This window comes from Pteropus medius, unplaced genomic scaffold (genome assembly GCF_902729225.1).
Source record: "Pteropus medius unplaced genomic scaffold, Ma_sr-lr_union100, whole genome shotgun sequence".
Classification (NCBI taxonomy): Eukaryota; Metazoa; Chordata; class Mammalia; order Chiroptera; family Pteropodidae; genus Pteropus; species Pteropus medius.
Window position 1 is genome coordinate 40,087,047 of NW_024354875.1, and position 14,673 is coordinate 40,101,719.

At 32.8% G+C, this 14,673-nt stretch overlaps 1 protein-coding gene and 2 pseudogenes across 5 annotated transcripts in view; all 3 read right to left on the bottom strand.

The window, feature by feature from the left end:
• Positions 1–14,673, bottom strand: part of PDE1A (phosphodiesterase 1A) — a 294,241-nt gene that overhangs the window by 113,019 nt on the left and 166,549 nt on the right. The window lies entirely within an intron of this gene.
• LOC120597239 (uncharacterized) lies at positions 13,091–13,209 on the bottom strand (annotated as a pseudogene).
• Positions 14,152–14,270, bottom strand: LOC120597325 (uncharacterized; annotated as a pseudogene).

Here is a 14,673-nt window from a genome sequence, read left to right on the forward strand (position 1 = left end):
TAGATTCTGCACATAAGTGAAATCATATGGTAGTTATCTTTCTCTGACTTATTTCACTCATCATAATAACCTCTAGTTCCTTCTATGTCATTGCAAATGGTAAGATTTTATTTTTTTTGTTTAGGTCGCTTCCATATCTTGGCTATTGTAAACTGTGCTGACATGAACATAGCAGTGCACAGGTCTTTATGAATTATTGTTTTGGATTTCTTTGAATAAATACCCAGAAGTGCAATTGCAGGGTCAAAAGGTATATCCATTTTTAATTTTTTGAGAAACCTCCAGACTGTTTTCCATAGTGGCTATACCAATTTGCAATCCCACCAACAGTGTATGAGAGTTCTCTTTTCTTCATATCCTCATCAATATTTGTTCTTTGATTTATTGATGATAGTCATTTTGACAGTTGTGAGGTGATATCTCATTGTGCTTTTAATTTGCATTTCTCTGATAATTAGTGATCTTGAGCATCTTTTCATATATCTATTGGCCATCTGTATTTCCTCTTTGGAGAAATATCCAGTCAGGTCTTCTGCCCATTTTTTTTTTTTTTTACTCTAAAGGTTTTATTTATTTTTTAATTGTTTAAATTTTATTAAGTTTATTGGGGTAACATTGGTTAATACAATTATACATATATACATATATATATATATATTGCAGATAGAAAGCTTTCTATTTAATTGGTTTGATGGTCCACATGCTTTTTTATATTGTCGTAAGTAATGTGGCTTTAAGTAAAGGTTTTAATATTTGTTATTAATAACTAAAAAAAGCACTAGTGACTTATTCCAATTTTTTAATTGGATTGTTTGCTTTTTTTTATTGTTGTTAGTACCACCCTTAGTTACAGTCTAATCAATGTCAATCAATCCACAGCACTAGACAGATGTAAAGTTCATGTTCCCTGTGACATATTTACTATATGTGCTCTGCCCAAGTGGATATGATGACTTTCTGGAAGATCAAGATTTCTTAATAAGACATCTTTAGTATGGTAATTAAACAGGACAACTTCTTGGGAAAGTCTTGGACTATTAATTCTTTCCTTCATCACTACAAAGATTCCAACTCACCTCAAGACAAGGGCTACTGTGGAAATGAGCATGGTTAAAGACGTGATTTAATGTGCCTACACAATTGAGTCAAGCCTTCCAGTTTCAATGTTCCTAGTAATTATGCCTCAAATACTCAACTATTTGCTGGGGCAGATGATCTGGGGCATTAACTTTGAACATTGCATTTCCAGTTCTTTAACCATAAACACTGAACCAAAGGCTTCAATTCTATGTTTTGGTTGCTTAAGATAGAAGTTTCGGCATTAGAATAGAGTCTTCAAAGAAGCAGTGATCAGTAAAATTGACATTTCTATGATATTTGAGGAATTTATGAATAACTTTATTTAGCAGTTATGCATAGTTTAGACCTGTGGTATATGGTAAGTGGAGAAACTCTTTATGCATTATGGACAATAAGATCATTCAGATACTTGTCATTGCTAAAAAACCAAAATGAAACAGTAATTCATAGTGATCCAAATGTAAGAGTGAACTCAGAAGTCAATACCTGCTTGACATTCCAGAGAGAGTCCTCATCCTGGTTAATCAACCCTATTATCTATAGTAGCTAGGTAACAGTTAATTTTTGGAGGTGGGGGGAGAAAAATCTGGTAGCACTGACCAACCCAAGAAGGCTTGAAGTTATTTTATTTTTAATTTTTTAAAGTAGGACAAACACAGTTTAAACAGATTTGTGTAGCATGGTAAGGACAAGAGCATTAATGATGAAAAGCTTAAAGTTGAAATTCTAAGATTCGACTTATTCCTTTTTTTCCCCAAACTCAGATATTGGCAAATAGATACTTTTTTATAGTTTCTTAAAGACTCTACATAAATTATCTTCTATTAAATAATAACCAGATATAACAAAAATAGACACCATAGGCAGGATTCCTAAAAAATCAATTTTCTTTTTTTAGCTTAATTATATTTATTATATTAATTAAGCATATATTATATTATTTTAATATTTTAGTATTGATTATATTTATACTTATTATGTATATTATTATTGTTATAGGCAATGAATGTCCACTGTAAATAGGCAGAGGATCAGCAGATTTTCAACAAGTTTGTAGTAAGAGAAGAAAATACCATTCTGTAATTCTTTGCAAGCTCAACCTAAATCACTGTAATATACAGAAACTCACAATGCATGCCAACACCATAGAACCCGAGGAGTCTCCAACATAGATAATAAGGTAAAAAGGTTATTCTCTCTTTGCTTCCTTATTTATTTAAGATCCATGCCCCTTTAGGCTTAATAGTTATGCCTGTTTTTCAGCTCCTAGAATAATTTCACAGTATAGAAATTACATCTGTTTTTTGTGTTCCCAGAGTTAGAGAGCAAAATTCTTTAATAAAAACTAGCAGTTTCTTCACCCACCCAGTCCCAGTCTGTGTTCTGTTCACCTGAGACATCCACTTTAAAATATTTCGGCTGTTTCTTCTGAGATTTTTCTTCATATCTTAAAATGTTGTGCTTATTCTGCTATTTCTTGATTTATTGATATTGGATATTACCTATTGGCTTCCTGTTATGGTAGATGAAGATTTACATATTTTACATGTCTTACTAACAATTTTACCTTACCCAAAATTATTAATAGTGTTCCATACTACTCTTATTAATAGTGTTCCATACTACTCTTAATCAGTAATAGCCAAATAGTGTATGAAGATTGAATTTTTATTCCTGGATTTTTAAAACTTTCCTGAAGTTATTAAGTATCTTGTTTTTTTACTACCATTATTCTCTCTGTCTACTTCTCCCTCGCAGATCTCACATATATCTGTTACATATCAATGCCCTTTTATTCTGGAGACCTCTGTCTTAGAGCTTTTTATCTTCTGGCTCAACTTTGAATGAGTCGCTCTCCAGATCACAGCTGTCATTCTGAGACATCCCTTGGACAATCTCCCTTATGGTATTGATCCCCTATTTCTGAATTCTATAACTTCCTCTTTTCTGAATTTTCCCATTTTGCTGAAAAAATACATTCTACAGTAGTTTCCAAAAAAGTGGACATGTAACATAACATATTCAAGTGTTAAAAATACTTGTTCTTTCACCCATTTGTTGATAGTTTGACAGAATAATCTAGACTGAGAATCATTTTTCTCTCGAAATTTGAAAACTTTCCTTTATTTCTTCTCTAAGAGGAGCTGTGTGCTTAGTCATTGTTCTGTTCTGACAATTACCACTATTTATATATTTCAAAAATTCATTAAAATATTCTGTTCTTTAATGCATTCTCTTGTTTTCTCTCTTTGATTTTATGGTTTTTTTTAAATTTATTCTTCTATCATTTTAGAGAGGGTCTCAAGTGAGAAAAAAATATATATGATAATCCCCAATCTTTATTAAAAAATAAAAAATTTATTTTCTTGCTGCCTAATTAAATTAGCAAAAATAAAAAAGATAATGAGGTGCAGCTAAGATGAAAACTTCTTTTTGGTAAATAATCTAAATAACTGAACAAAATTACAATAATGAAGCAGAAAATTAAGAGGGCTGGTGCAAATAGCCATTATACATTTGGTATTGAAAAAATTATAGAGTGCTTTTTACAAATAAAAGGAAAACTGTCTTTTTCTAGGCCAGAAAGAATGAACAAGGAATAAAGAATATTAGCTGAAAGTCCATTTAGATAGTAGGGAGAATTGAGAATTAGAAACTAGAAAATGACTCTTGATTTGCGTGCAATTCTATGGTTTTTCCACTTCATTACTCCCATACACCCTGGTGACTCTATAACTATAAAGGCTCAAAGAGACATATTTTAAGGGACTCTGTGTACTCTAAAGTGCATGAATCATTTTCATTTGTTAATTTTAGCATCAATTTTCTGTCATCGCGTTAGCATTTTCATTTGAAGGTGTGATACTCTCTCAAGTTTATAACACAGATGCTGGTTTTCCACTGCAACTTGGTTTTAAAATGTCCTATGAAGAAATAAATCATGCTGTAAAAATGTTATAAGTGCTTTGTCTTAATGGTGTTTAAAAGAATATTGCTTTTAAAGAAATGTTGTTTTTCAGGAAACTACTTAAAACAAACCTGTGGAACAGATAGTCAGTCAATTTTAAAATGATACCAATAACATAGCAAAGTAATGTTAAGGAACCTATCTGAATGTTAACCATATAAACTAGAAGACTCTAACTCCAGTAAGCAACTGCCCCATGAAAGAGCCAGATGTTGAGCAGATGCTGCTGCAGCTACTGCTACTAAGAAAGGGAAAATAACTATGCACACTCATGTACTTCAGAGTTACCATGTGCTTTTACAGCTAGAAGAGAGAACTAAAAAAATCAGTGAAGTATGACAAATGTCAGTTTGTCCAAAGAAATGAGACTATGAAAATGTTTTTTTTTTTTTAAGTACCTCTCTCAATGGCTGTTTAAACTGTTATATATTCAGTCTGGTTTAACAAGTGAGTATTGACCTAAAGGGGAAAATATTTTTAATGCAGTAGACAAGTAAATGGTCGACTCAGCTTCTAACACTACGGCCAAATGTTTTGGGGTTTAATATTAAATGAAGTTAAGAAATTTTAGAGAAATAAACCTTAGACTAAAATGTTGAAAAAAAGAAACTAATACATTATGAACATAGTTTTATATATTGACCACTAGATCATTCCCCTAGTACCTGTGACCTGTCTTCTGGAACAATGTCACACTCAATGTAGTGATGCTATTATTGCAGACAGGATGTTAGTACCATTTAGTTTAACCTTGAAATGAGAGTAGGTTCATCCAGTTAACTCTGATGACTCAACTCACTCACCTTGTAGAGAGTTTTAACCATAACTTTAACCTCTCTGCAAGTCTTCTCCTTACTTGTCCTCATTATCATTTTTGCTTTTGAGCCCTCTCCTCTAATCATTCCTTGTTAATGTAAGTCTTCCTCTGTTACCCATGCTCAGCTAGGTCTTGGTTATTCTTTTGCTCCAAGAGGAGATGGTCACTATCAAGGGAAGTCACTGTACCCCTTTAAAAAAAAACAAATAAACTTTATTGAGACATTTTTCACATATAAAAATTGTATAGTTAAGCTGTGCAACTTGATATTTTGATATCTGTATGCATTGTGAAAAAATCATGATAATCAAGCTGCATAACTTATCCATCATTTCTGCATAGTTACCACTTGTGTATGTATTGGGGGGGATGAGAATTATTTTAAGATTTATCTCAGCTAATTTTAAGTGTACACAGTATTGTTAAATGATGACTCAACATACATGTACTTGTCAAGCTGGTAACCTTTCCTCCAATCTCTTGCCGTGACTTCAGCTATCAATCATCTTCCCTAAGAAAAACTTACTATGTGGATGAAATTCACCCCTTTGAACTAATTACTTCCACAGGTGTCCTTGTTACTGTCCTTGTTACAGCTTGCAGCAACCTTAGCTGAAGATTACACAAGGCTGAGCACTAAAACATCAATTCTCATCAAATTTCAACTCTGTTTCATCAAGCACAACAGCACAAGGATCCTATGTTATTGTCCTCTTACAACCAAATCATATCTCATATCCTAATATTGTAGTTTTGTGTTAGTTATGTGTATGTATATATACTTATAAACACACACAAGTCCAAAAGTTGGCATTATTTCCTTACACATACCAAGACTTTAATTAAATTATTTTTGTAATTTATAAATAATTAACCCAATATGTGAATATGTAGTCTATATGCATATCTTATATCATAATAAATCTCTTAGTTCTAAATTATTGTGACAGTCCCATTCATTTAATAAAGCATTTAAGATCTATCTGAAAATAAAACTTATTTAATCCTCACAAAATGCTAATAAAATATTTTTAATTTTAAAACAAGACACTGAGGCTAAAGTAACTAACCTGTGTACATCTATACTGTTGTAAAAGAGGCATATCTAAAACAAGTTTATATTTCTCAGAAATCCATGTTTTTCCCTCTATACCAAGCTGATATAAGACTAAGATTATGTTTAGCAAATACCTTAAATATTGATCAATGTCAATAAGCAATAGGTAAGAAATATTTTCTTCTCAAATCCTTAAACTGTCAATTTTTGATGTAATCATTTTTAAAGATTAGTAAAACCAACAGCAAAGTAAATGATACTGGATATCTGTTGAAGGGCAGCCAGATAAGGCCTATACTTAGTAGTAAATGGTCCTCTATAAGGCATGATTTCAATGATTCTGATGGAATTTTCAAATATCAAATCTTTCTGAGAATAATCCAACACATTGCTTTAAAATCTTTTGAGGAGTCTACCTTAACAATTTGAGAACACGGTTTTGGTATAAAGGGTACCTGAGTTTTACACACACACACACACACACACACACTTTATAACTCAGTGGCAGCCTTCCTTAAATGCTATACAATACAAATTCTTAGATCTGAAAATATAACCAAACAATATGGCGCTCTGTTTGGGCTTTTGATTTTATTTCTGAAAGTGTTCTTTTTTAAAAATCTTTTCGGTGTTAACTCAGAACAAATCACAAGTGACCATTATTTTAACAAGGAAAGACACAGATCTGAACTTTGTCTGGAAGGAAACAAAAAACACTTCCATTCAGAAGAAAATAAATCATTCTTAGGAACTGGAGTCGACCCCAAAACAAAAGACACAAAGGAGCATCACTATAACTTGGTGTTTTTAGACAAAAATATAAAGATTATCAAGTGAAAGTCAGACAAGGGAGAATGCTTTTGATTAAATTAGTGGTTAACTAGAACTCCATGGCAACACACCCACACATGGAAAATCATTATGTCTCTTAAAAACTTATAAACTATCAATCCTCATTTTAACATCTTGGCCTAAGTATGGTGCAAAACCTCAATGACATCTGAGACCTAATGTCACGCAGGGTTACTGGGGCATTAGAAGTTCAAGGAGGTGGTTCTGTAATAGTAAAAATTACTATGATCAAGTACATATCCTGTTTTTCTTCTGGGTACAACTGAATTAGGTCCCAGCTTTCAAGCAGCTAGTGATCTTGATAGCTCTACCCTGTCCTACGGCACCTGAATAGGCAGAAAAGTAAGGACATGGCTTATATGGAAGAACACGGGGACATGCTGCAGCAAGAAGGGTTGAGACCCCACTAAAGCCCCACTGTCTATAATTTTAAATTCTGGTTTAAGGAGCACTACATGAGGGATTTTAGGAAACGGTCATGATGAAAGTAGTTTTTAGTAAGTTTATTTTTTCAATTTTTATCTATCATTTATCCATCACTTTCTCTCCATACTCTCTTAATTCACTTATTTTACTTCATTAGTCCTTATTTTAGTTAAAGTGCTGCTAACCACTATACGAGATTAAACTCTAAACCCAGTAGCTTAATACAATCAAAGTTTATTTCTCACTTATAAAAAGGTGAAGTTGTGAGTGCCTAGTTAGTAAATGATTTAGGACCTAAGTTCCTTCCTTCATATGTTGCCACTATTTTCAATACGTGGCTTCCATGCTCACTGGACTCACTCACATCTAGCTAGTGGAGTAAAAAAGGGCATGGATTGTTGCATATAGAAGGCCTTATGATTGAGAAATGGAGGTGGTACTCATAATTTCTATTCATCTTACACTGAAGAGAAATCAGGCATATAGTCACATTTTACTTTAAGGAAGGCTGAAAAAGGCGTTTCATCTATGTGCCAAGGAAACAAGTAATGGGTGTGATGAGCAGCTAGCCATATATTGCCCCAGTTCCTTACTGGCCTCCATGCTCCCAGCACTTGTCCTCCTACAATCCAATTCCTGGCAAGAGCCAGAAGAGTATTTTATTAAACATAAATTGGACCACCTTACTTCTACGTTTAAATTCTCCAGTGTCTTCCAGTAGTACATTGATTAACACCCAAATGCCTTACCTTGACCCACAGAGTCCATCATAATCTTGGTCTTGCTTTACTCTTCTGAACTTGTGTCATGCCAATCTCTTCATCACGTATACGACCTACTCACATTGATTTTTTTTTTCTGTTCCTTGACGATCCAAACAAATTCCTTTCTAGAATCTTTGTACGCATTCTTCTCTCTTCCTCGAACACTATTCTATAATCTTCATATGGCTGATATCTTCCTCCTTCTAAGCCTTCAGGTTAAATGATACCTCTTCAGAGAAGCCCTCCATGACAACCTGATCTATAATAGTCACCCAGTCACTTTCTAGCACATCAATCTATTTTAATGTTCCGCATAGAACGTATGACAATTTGATATACTTCTATCAGGAATCTACTTATGTCTGTCTGTCTGTCTATCATCTATCTAATCTATCATCTGAACTTTTTACCTATCATTCCCACAGTATAAGTAGATAGAGATCCTTGCATAATTTATTCACCACTGACCTCTACTATCTAGAATGCTAGAACTGTTTGAAACATTGTTAGTGTTCAGTAAATCTGACTCATTAATGAAGTGTTGAACTTTCTATGCACTGAGCTGGCCACACTTTCAACCCTCTAACCAACTCCACTGAGGTGAAAAAGACAAAGCAAGTTTGTTTCTTACATTAACTTTACAAAAGATACCTGTGTCTAAAAGCCAGATTTGCTAAGAAAGAAACTGGTCGAATTTTGCCGAAAGAACTGCTTAGCTGATCAATTTAATTGTATCCTCTTCTCTTCCAACTGAACCTAAAAATCTCGATGAAACACATAGGGTTTTTCTCCACTTATGACTTTTTTCTCCCAAACACATTTTATTTCTACATGAAGTGAAATCATTAAATTTTTAAGTCTGAAACAAAATATCTTCTTCAATTTAATGAATTAAATTATTCTTCCTGTTTACATCAGAAAATCTTAGTGCAAAGGCAGAACAAACTTATAATATGGTATTTAAAAGTTAAAAAACAGTGGTATAAAGAAAATCAAATTCTCGATACTTAAAATAAGACTTTTTCACTAGTTAATAATTTTAATAATAGAATTCAGTTTAATTAACTAAATGTAGACAATTTAATTTTGTTTCCTCTCCAATAGAAGAAGCATTAATAAAATCATAGCAGTTAATAGCTGCTGAGAACTTTTGAGGTGTCAGTCAGTATAGGCATATTCTAAAAGAACTGTATGAGTTTAAGAAACTGAGGCCTAAAGAGATTATTTTCCTCAAATCAGAAAGCTACCAAGGGTAACCACTATACACATTGCTAAGAAGATTTGCAAATCACAGTATCATGGCTACATCCTGGAATACTGAAAAACTGCAGCCAATTTGCTTTGTCTGTGAACAGTTATGCTATCTTAATTTTGAATATGAACCAACATTTTACTGAGGAATCCTTTTATGTTTGCTCTATAACTATCATGCAGCCCATCCTACCTGGATAGGAAGCATAGTAGACTCTGACACATCTATCCAGAATTACCTTCCTAGCTAGCAAGTTAATACATGTCCTAGTAACTACCTATAGTGTTAGTTTCTGCATGTGTGAGACACACAGTGGGTACATGCACCTAGTTTTCAGGAAACTTGAACTGTAAAATAGATAGTACCAATGTTCTGTCAGTTTCAGACCTGTTATTTACAGTGAGTTGCTAAATTTTGCTTCTGACATTTCTGTGGACCGCTATGCACACTTCCTTTTCTGACATTGTTGCTTTATCACTCCCCCAAAACCATTCTGCTTAAGTATAATAAAATATTAGAACTGAATGCTGTATTAGAAGTTAAAAAATCATCGTTTCAGAATTTCAGCTTTTGAAGGAGGTTATACAGTAATCTGGCTTAAGATCTTACTTTTGTCAATGAATCAAATCAGTTCAGAGAAGTTTGTCGTTAGGGGCAATGAAAACTAGAATTCCAGCTTCTATTCCTGAATTCATGATCTTTCTGCCATACCACATTTTCTCATCTTACTGCTTCTAGTTATCCATACTTCTTAGAATTCCTGAGACTTAGATTTCCCAAAGGTATTATTTCCCTAGGTAATTCCTAAGCACTACCATGCCTGCTCTTTTCTCTGATTTTGCTACTTTATTATTCTCCTACCCTAATTACAACACCAACATTTACCTGTCTTATTATCCTTCTTCTTGGTTCTCTCTTTCTGTTTGCTTAGATATTAGAAAAGCAGATAAATAAGTTCTAATGCATATATTAATGGAGGCTAAAGACTGAAATACTTCTTTCTCTTTCTTAGCAAAATTTTTGTTTATTTAGAAGCATACCTCTGAAGTTTCCAGTGAATGAGATTTCAGAAAATACAGCAGAACAAAAGGAAAGATATTTTTTAGAGCCCCTCAAATTACTTGGGGTACAGAGCCAGCTTCATATAGAAGGAAACAAAGGCAAAGAAGCAATGATAACATAACAGCCAGAACAAGCTGAATAAACATGTATCTAAATATTTAAACTAGAGATAGACATCACTCCCTGTGTTTTAATATTTATGACTTTTCTCTAATCGCAAACTATTCTTTGTTTAGTTTTCTTTTCTGGTTTCAAGAGAAAGCAGATTTCAAGAGGAGCCATTTTAACTTTTAACAATTAGGACATTTTCTACAGCTATTTTTTTCAAATGTAACAGTTTGTTCAGTTTCCTTACTAGATTTCCAGACCTGAGCTTTATTACTGCTTTTTGTCTATTAAAGGAAAATGCACTTAATTCTAAAATTCTCATCTTCACTTCTGATTCTGTTACTACTTTTAATCCACATTGATGCTAAAACTCAAGAAAAAAATCTAGAATATGTATGTACTAGTATGTAGTATCTTCGTGTGCATCTTGTGGGTAAGCTGCTTTTTTAAAAAAACAATGCAAGTATCTAGCATATTTAACATTCAAAACAAAATAAAATTTTTCACATTCTCTTTGTGGAAAGATTAGTTTAATTTATAGCCATACAATTAAAAGCGTTCTACTGGATGTGTACTAACTTTCCCAAAGCTTAAGCTGTTGCCTAGAAACACTAGGGATAAAATGAGAGAAACAAGGGTAGCGTTAACATTAACTTGGGTTTAATCCTAAAACAGAGAACCTACGCCTAATGAGGGTCTATCCTATATAAACACAGAGTCTAGCCTTCCTGGCTTGCCTTAAAGGTCCTCGCCATGTTCTCCTCTTTGAAATTCTATATTCCCATGGCTTCTATGTCACTCAGTGACTTTTTTTGCTCCAGTCTGATCCCTTCCTATAGACTTTTACTATTTCCTTTCTCATCCTGTTGCTTAAATGTTAGTGTTGCCCATTATTCTATTCTATCTTTGCTTTTTTTTTCTTATTTTAGTTTACGTGCCTACAAATTCTACTGCCACCTGTATGCTGATGGCATAAATCTACATTTCCTGTCCCTTCTCAAGATTCCAATCTATATACAGTACTTCCTACTTGTGTTCTCTATTTAGATGTCTCCAGTAACATCAACCTCCATAACCCCAGATTGGAGCTTTTTAGCCTTTCCCTAAGCCTGCTCTTTCCTCTCTGTGAGATTCTTCTTGACATACTGAAGCAGACTTAACCACCTCCTTCTGGTAACATTCTTGCATATACCGTGTAACTCTCTTTTTGTATTTACCACACTGTAGTATGATTAGGTGTTTATATGACCATGCTTCCTCTCTGGATTGTAAACTCTGAGGCCTTGAATTGTGGCTATTTATCTTGTGGAGAGCAAAGATAAGTTTTCAGCGAACAATATACCAATTTTCTTTGGGAACACTGGAGAATAACAGAATTTATTTAATTTGGAATATAACCCAACAACAATTTACAGAATAAATTGAAATAGATTGATAATTGTATCTGGCAAAGAAGTAGGAAGCTGTAATAGTAAAAGCATGGAAGAAATGACAAAGTCCCAAATAAAGACAATGCTGAGGGTCTACAGAAAGGGTACCATTGAATTTTGGAGAAAACTATTATTTGTCTAGTCATAGAACTTAAATTCTGACATCAGAAGATCTTTCTTAAATGTTTTTGAATCAGATTTTTGTATGCAATTTTAAGTACAAATATATTCATTGTGTTCTCCCTTCCCCCAAATATTCTTTTGAATCACTGCTGTGCAAGGCAGATGTTCAGGAAGCCTGATTGTGTTACTTATAGTTTCCAAAATGACAAGTTTCTTGATCTCTAAAACTAAGACTAATAGTATAGCAGAATCTATGAACATGTATCAGTAGTCTGGAAATAAATATCTGTATAATGAAGGTGGGAAGTATTATTCTCTTTTCTCTTTTTAAATTCTCAAATTATTGGATGTTTTTTATGTGTATAAGCAGCTTTACAAGTATTTATACAAACTTGTAAACTACCAGAAGCTCTTTCTCTAATAATCCTATCATCAAATATGACTGCAGGTATTTTGGAGGGCCTTTTCCTTGATTACTTGTACTGACCTGTATTTTACGCCTAACTTTTCAACAACTGAATATCTGAGAACCTAGTGTCTAAGAATCTGATTGTTTTCTATGACATTTATAAACAAAAAATTATTTTACTGCTTTTTACTTTTCCTAAGCCTTTATATTTTTATTAATTTTTAATTAAAATAAATTTTTAACATTTTTTTTGCCCTAATTTCTGTTTAGGTTATCTATGCCATACAATTTTATGATTTAAAAAAGATGTATTTCACAATAGTGAAAAAATTAATATTCATATGACATTCTTATCATAGTATATTCAGAGTATAGTCTCATCAACAGTCAATAATATAATATGTGGTATTTTATTTTTAATTTTTTTAAATGCAGAAAACCAAAGAAGTAGAAACCACACCTACTCTTGCTATATATTTTGGAAGAACATAAAAGAAAAACTCTCTGTCCCTTCGAATTAAATGCTTGATATTTCTCATTCCAAAAATTTTCCCGTGGTTATAACAAATGCATACATGCAAATATCTATATGTATTATAGTATAACATTTTTATTATTAAAGTAAGATCATATTATACACACTATTCTGCAATCCTTTTTAAATATGTAAATATGTTTCATTACAGGTTTTCAATTCAGTACATTGTACATATAAACTCCTATAACTTTTTTTTTTTTTTTATGCCTACAGCACCTGGTCTTCCTAAGTGGTCTCTCATCCAAGTACTAAGCTGGCCCAACCCTGCTTAACTTCCGAGATCAGACAGGATCGGGCTTGTTCAGGGTAGCATGGTCGTAGACAACATTTTCTTAAATAATGTATAATTTACCTACAGCGAAATACATAGATCTTAAGTGTGTGGTTCAATGAATTTCAACAGATGTTTGCACTAGTGTAAATGGATAAGATTTAGAACATTTCCATCTCTTCAGAAAGATCTCTTGCATCCCTTCTCATTAATCACTGCACTATCTGCCCCTCCCTCAGGCAACCACTGTTCTGATTGCTTTCACCATAGATTAGAAGTATAATGATACAGTATCATACCTCATTTCAAAAATATTTAACTGTTCTCATGTCAATAGATTTGTAGATTGTTTCAAGTTTTTTGTTTAAAATTACTCTCATAAGTATGCGTGCTTAATCTTTAGATCTTTAATGCCTCTGACACTTATTTTTAATATGTTGTGAAATATAGCATAAATTAATTTTATTGCAAAAATGATCACTGGTATTCCTATGCCACTTATATAATAATCCAGACTTTCCCCACTGGTTTGAAAGTCCACTTTTAGCAATCATTTAATTCTCAAATATACTTGGATGTGTTTCTAATCCCTTTTTTTTCTGATCTATTGTTCTATTCTTGTGATACACCATTGTCTCTTAATTATAGTGGTATTATATTATATTTTATTTTCTGACAGAGCAACTATCTCCTCATTCTACTTGTTTCTCAAAAAAACTTTTGGCTATATGCCATTTATGTATAAATGTATAGTACAGTGTCTGACACATCAAACATCTAATAAATGTTATCTATTATCATCTTATCTAAGGAATCTTCAACTTCACTCTAAAAAAAGTAATATGTTGGAGAACATGTTGAAGAAGAAAAAATTTTCTAATGTAGAACCTAAAGTTAGAAATGATTTTTTTTTTTTTAGGTGAGGCAACCCTTGGTTGACCTCACAGATTGCAAGGACCTTGTCAGTTTACAATACCTTAATTTTTAGTTTTTACTTCTATAGCACCTGGTCTTCCTAGGTGGTCTCCCATCCAAGTACTAACCAGGCTCAACCCTGCTTTGCTTCCGAGGTCAGATGATATCAGATTTGTTCAGGGTGGCATGGCCATAGACAGCAATGATTTGTAAATCCTCAATCTTCTTACCTTAATTTATATTTCTAGGTTTGCCCCCTAATATTATTCTTCTAGGATTTTCCGTTTTTGCTTGTAAAATGGCAAAGCAGTAAATATACCTTCTTCTCTGTAAGATGAATATGAGTGAAACCTCAGAAACAGAATGACGAAATGTATGCATTCTTTAGAGTCCCAGGCAGCAAAAGAATGAGTGTCTGGCTATTTGAATCCTTGGTTGTATGTTTTCTATTATTATTTTTTTTTAAGGAATCCTTTAGAATATAAAGTAAATTTGTGCTCTTAGCAAAATATCTTAGTGTCTCACCATTTAACTTTCAATTAGAAAATTACATAGGTTGCCACTGAGGTTTTTAAAAAAATTTTATCTATTTATTTTTATA